The sequence below is a fragment of the Lygodium microphyllum genome, chromosome 9 (assembly GCF_053477565.2).
Source record: "Lygodium microphyllum isolate KBCC chromosome 9, Lygodium_microphyllum_v1.1.10, whole genome shotgun sequence".
NCBI lineage: Eukaryota > Viridiplantae > Streptophyta > Polypodiopsida > Schizaeales > Lygodiaceae > Lygodium > Lygodium microphyllum.
The window spans coordinates 131,748,398-131,754,428 of NC_141143.1; positions in this window are offsets into that span (position 1 = coordinate 131,748,398).

A 6,031-nucleotide genomic window follows, 5' to 3' on the forward strand; every position below is an offset into this window, starting at 1 on the left:
TCCCTCAATTGGTGTCAGAGGGGGACTTTGACCTTTTAAATAGACTCACCAACAACCTCCACTTGCTTTCCTCAAATTAGAAGGATATTTGATGAGTGTTCATAATACAGCTTGGTATCAATAGATTTTTTATTTAGGTTCATTTCATCCTCCATTTGTACTATTGCCCATACTTCCTAGGCTATTTCATCCTTTTATATAGAATTTTGAAAGCAAGCAATTTTGCACCTAAGAGACCTTACAGTTGTAGTAACACATACACATGCTTCTTATCACAATAGACAATTCCAGGTGTAATGAACCGTGAATAGTGCACAAACAGGCTTTTAATTCTTTCTCAATGAAAGTGAATGAATGTAATATGATTTTTCCTTTCAATAAAATCAAACTTTTCAATTAATTTTTGTGCAATTGCGTTTACATTTAAAATTTTGCCCAATCATCAAAACATCTCAAGAAGGTGTAAAGTGGCACTTAGAAATTAATATCAACTTTCACAATCAAGACACTTTAGCTTATTATGGATCTAGGGATTGTAAACCCCTTTAATTTGAAAGTTAGTTTCATACCTTGTAGAGTAGCTATCGCTAAGCCCTAGATTGTCTAATCATGCTAGGGTGATGATGCCTCCAGTGATGTATACTAGCTCAAGTGTGACTTGGTTTGAAATATCACTTAGAGGTTGTGCCCGAGGATGAAATGCCATGCTAGTATCACCATGGTCTTGGTTTTGAAGATTCTCACTAGACACTAGACAGATATGGCTTCTTAGGGCCAAGGTAGTATAGCAAGGCCTAAATTAGGTAGGTGTCCCTAGAACTCTGCTTGTAGAGTGGTCTGTAATAGCTCCGTAGTAGAAATATGCATTTTTGCATGAATACCCTCTTAGTAGGGACAATATTTTTTCTTTTAAATTAGGCAATTTGTTGCTAGGGGAGAGGGAGGGAATGGTGGATGACTAAGCATCCTTGTTGGATGCTTTGGAGGGAGGAGGACCATGTGCACTGACACGATGGAGAGGGAGGATCCCCCTCCCCTCCTATTTAAATCCAACGATGAGTGGACGAAGGGGGGAGTGAAAGGGCCGCCATTCTGAACTGTGAGGGAGAGGCGACGGCACTCTGCAGCATTGCGAGGGGAGAGAAAGAGCAAGTACGGCTCGCTACTGCTTCCGAGAGTGGGGATGGGCTGCTGATGTCCGCCAAAGGCCAGCGTCGCCTCTGCTGTGAAGCCGCGCCTAGCCATCCACCGCCGCCAATTAGGCGTTGAAGATTCTCCCCTCCTGCCACGTAAGAAGCCATAGAAGCTTCTGAGGGGAAGCTTCTAAGGGGCTAGATAAGCCCCCTTTCACCCCCTTCTTGTGCCTTTTCAAAAACCCCTCCCCCCCGGGTGGTTTTAACCCCTATAAGCCCCCTTTCTCTTGGGCCTTGGAACCCACCCCCCTCCATGCTTTATAAACCTTAAGCCCCCTTTTCGTGGATATTGGAACCCACCACCCCTCCATGTTTTATAAATCCTTAAGCCCCTTTCCCCGTGTTTTATCCCTTGAAACCCCTTTCACCCCCGTGTCGTAAAACCCTCCAAGGGCCCTACTTGTGCCTATTATTACAAACATCCCCCCCCCCCCCCCCCCCCCCCCGCCCCCGGTGTTTAAAGCATTATATGCCCCTTCCCATAGTTGGAACACAACCACCGTGTTTTTGAAATTTCCTTTAGCCCTTCCTCATTGGCCTCGGAATCATTTCCCCCCTCCGTGTGTAAACCCTCATAAGCCCCTTTTCTCCTAATTTGCCTAAGGGTCCTTAGACCCTTACTTATAACCTTTATGGTTATTATTTTCCCTTGGAGTTCTCCCGCACCTTGTGTCTTTTCCACACCTTTCTATTCCTGTTCGTGCGAGTTTATAAAGGCCATTAAGCCTTCCCCCATGGCTTCAATGGGTCTTAGTCGTGAGAAATTTTGAAACACTGCTACTTCAGGGAGGGAGCCTTCTAAAACTACTTTCGATGGACAGTGCAAGGGAGCGACGGTGGAATTCCAAAGAAGAGTTGTAAAGCTGCTTCCACGTCCGAAAGACTGCAATCGGGATGCCTTCGAAGAAAGTCCAAGGTGCTGCCACGGGAGGGTCGTCTCCGGGCATCCACGTGGATATCTCACCCCAAGCCCAGGTTTTCCTTCCTAATTATTATTTGATATTATTGTAATTCAATCTTGCAAGGTTAATTGTTAAAAATAGGATATATTTTCATCCTAGTTGTTCACGTCGAAGGAACTTAGTCATCAATACTTTTAAATGAAACATGCAAATTAAGAAAACATAAACACATTTCTAGCAAATAGATTATGCATTGAAATAAATTATAAGACTAGATTATTATCCATAAAAATAGTATACTTTGGTTAAGCCTAGAAGTATAAACTGCATCTCGCACTATTAACCCATATCGTAATGAATCATCATGGAAAGTGCAAAGCATGAAACGATTCTTACGATGCATAAACTCTATGAAATTATCATTGTCAACTACATAAATTAGCAAGAAAAAGGTTGCTTATTTAGCATGAATTTTGTTCGCAAAGAAAAGGGAAGATTAGTTGAAATTAACCTAACCTACTGACCTCAAACCGTTGAGTTAAGGTTGAAAAATCAATTTACGCATAGTCAACGAATCATGTGAAAGTAATCTCGAAATTATCTTCTAGAGTTAACCAAATTGGCATAAAACCTAAAACACCTAAGCTACGGAATACTCGTTCGGAATAAGTTAAATTTCAGGAAACGCCTATACCTTATATACTTGCCCACATTCACTGAATGTAGGGACAGTGAATTGTAATCGTAAAGTGAACTAGGGTTTGTCCCTGAGAATCTTACAAAGATGAAACTTGGAAACCCTAGGTCTAACGACATCAGCCTAAAAGAACCTGAAATAGATTGTTTCGTGACTCCATAGTCTCATAGTTCGATGCAGCACTTACGCAACAAGTGCGGAGTTATCTGATCTTGTGATTGGATCACAAGGGGATGGCCAAGTTCTGGCAATGAAGTTGGCATGTCCTTACGCAAGTTATCTTGCAAGAGGATGAATAATCATCCTAATTTAGTAGTCTTTCTTGAGTAAAGAAGATTGATTGGAAACTAAAGACCAGCCGATAAATTGAAGTAACCAATGAACTTAAGGTTTGACCAAGTTGGGCTAATAGGGTACGCCCTGACCCAGGATATAGGGGATCTTGCCAAGTTGTAAGTCATCCCGGATCGAGTGCTGGATGCATTCGTAAGGAAGGATTCATTCCTTAGCAGTTTGGCAATAAAAATGATCAATGGAAATGCTTGTGATTGCTACAGATTTTAGAGTAATGTTTGGCTCTGTTTGATCAATGAATTAAAAGATAAATGGATATCTATACTTCAGGTTGAAGTCCTGAAGGGAGACGCAGCTTCAGTTATCCCCGACTGCCTGCCTGACCCTAACCAAGGGGGTTGTTGACTGCGCTGGGAAAGTGGACCGAACCCGCCGCGAGAGGTCTCTTCATTGAGTGCTAATTGGAGTAGGAGGACGCTTGGGTGCCGGGGGGGCTCTGGCCGTAAATCCCTCACCTTCCGGGCGCTGCATAAGAGGCTAACGTGACTCGGGATTGGATCTCGAGGCCTGCATACTAGTCTATGGGCGAAAACTTGGAATAGTGATCCCTGTGGATTGCTAGATAGCCTTCGGGCGGATTGTGGATAAGCCTACGGGTTGGACTCTTTGTATTTCAAAGATAAATATGATAACCTGTTAATAAGGAACTTTTCTGATATTGTTTTTCTATGTCAAGTGATAAGATTACGTGAAGGAACCAGTGCCTAACGGGTTAATTAAAGAAGCTCGTTGTTACATGTCCAACTAATGTGTTAGGTAATTAAATAACTAAAACAAGTCGAGGAAAGTGCGGAGGATGGGCCATAGGTCCATCCTACGGATGGGTGGTCCCGGTTGGCCGGGAACTTTTCTCAAATCACGATGGACAGCAGGAAAATCGTCAAAGAACACGAGCAACAAAAGCGTTGACCTAGAGTTCTATTTGAACCCGATTTACGCTATTTTAGGGGAACGGAATGGGACTATGCCTTATGGCAGAGAGGTTGAGCTTTGCATCCCTCTTGTTTTCCAATCTCCTTGAACCAAGTGCAGCGTGAATCAGCTTCGGACCTGGCATTTCTGTGTAAAGTAGTTTGCTTGGGTCTGGCGCTAGTTGCTGTTAGGAAATGACCAATCAGAAAAATCCTACTTCAGGTCGATCCTAAGTGGGAACGGCCGGAATACTTCCGCTACGTGGCAGATGTGGAAAGCCCTAGATCGCAAACCTCGTAACATTCCATGGGAGTGCCAGGCGAAGCTTTCTAGACGTCCTTTTCGATGGACTGCTAAGACATGTCCTGAAAATAGAAGTGGACACGTTACAGTTGGTATCAGAGCTGACCAACATCGGAATTGTTTTTATGAAGCCTTAATAAATTGAAGTAAAGGAAATGTTGCTGTCCAAACATTTCCTTACCTTCAATGCTGTCTTGCAGAATTACGAAGCATGGAACAAGTTCTTGGTATTTCGAGTCATGTTTATGACTGCAATGCATTCTCCACATTATCAACAAAGGGTTGGGATGATGAACATCCTGGAGCAAATCTATAATCCATCACCTTTGTACATGGAATGAAGATGGACGGGTGCCTCAGGAATCTACTATATAGCCGCCCACCGGTTTGCTGATCTACAAACCAACCTAAAAAGGATCAAGTGGTTGGAAGACCTGAAAGTCGTGAAGCTGTTCATTTTTGTGGAAGCTCACGTAAACTCAACTTTACATATTCGAGGTCGGAGGGTTGAGATGAACTCATATGTATATGAGAAAGTAACCCGTGTAATCCCCGCCGACAGGATTAAAGTGTTGGGCCGCCATGAGAAGAATGGATTCCAGCGGAAAGGATATCTTGAACTTCCAATGATTTACCGATTCTTGAAGATCCATGACTCGAAACCATACTACTATACAGTTCCTGTAGATAAATGTAATACAACGTTGTTCTCCCCAAACTAAATGTAACAGTTGGCTTATCATCGCAAGAAATGTTGTATCCCGAAAAGGGCTATGCCCATATAAATACGAATAAGACTTCCTTTTATCAATGTCTGATTGTGCATGAGAATTGATAAAAAGTTAAGTAGCTACATTGCTTATGTGATAGCAGAATTGAAGATGTAATATAAATCAATAACGATTATCGTATAATAACGTGAAGAAACCTTTATCCAGGCACAACCCCAGGTACAGGTTCCTAATTCGCCTCCTACATCAAGTACTGCTGTAATCCAGGAGAAGAAGTTCCTTCTCAAGCAGATTAAGCCACCCGAGTTTGACGGGAGAGGCTGATTCGTCCAAGCTGATGCTGAAATTTGGATTGAATCCATGGAGGATTACTTCAAAGCAGCTGATACTGCACCCGCCAATCAGGCTATGCTCGCCAAGCTAAAGCTCACCGGTGAAGCCAAGCTTTGGTGGAAGCAATGGTGCAGGGATCAAGGGATCGTAGAGGGATCCGTTACCTGGGAGAAGCTGAAGAAAGCCATGCAAGAAAGATATTTACCACTTGCTTATCGCACAAAGAAAATGAATGAGTTCTACGAGCTAAAATAGCTAGGACTCACTCTTGATGCATACTGCTCTAAATTCGTCTCACTTTTAAAGTATGCGCCTCAGATGGACATGACACAACAGGTCTCCAAATTTTGTGTGGGTTTAAATCCACCAGTTAATACCCGTCCCAAATCTATGAGTCCATCAGATCTTTAGGACGCACTCATTCGAGCGGCACCTATAATTCAGGAGGTGCAATCTAGACCAAGGGGTAACAAAGCTTGGTCTTATAATGACATGAACAAAGGAGTATTCAAACCTCAAATGAAGAGAGTTCAAGGTCATAATCAAGGGCAAAGAAAGAAAGCAAGGACTAACAATGTCGACAACTTCGTTCCTACTCAAAGCAAT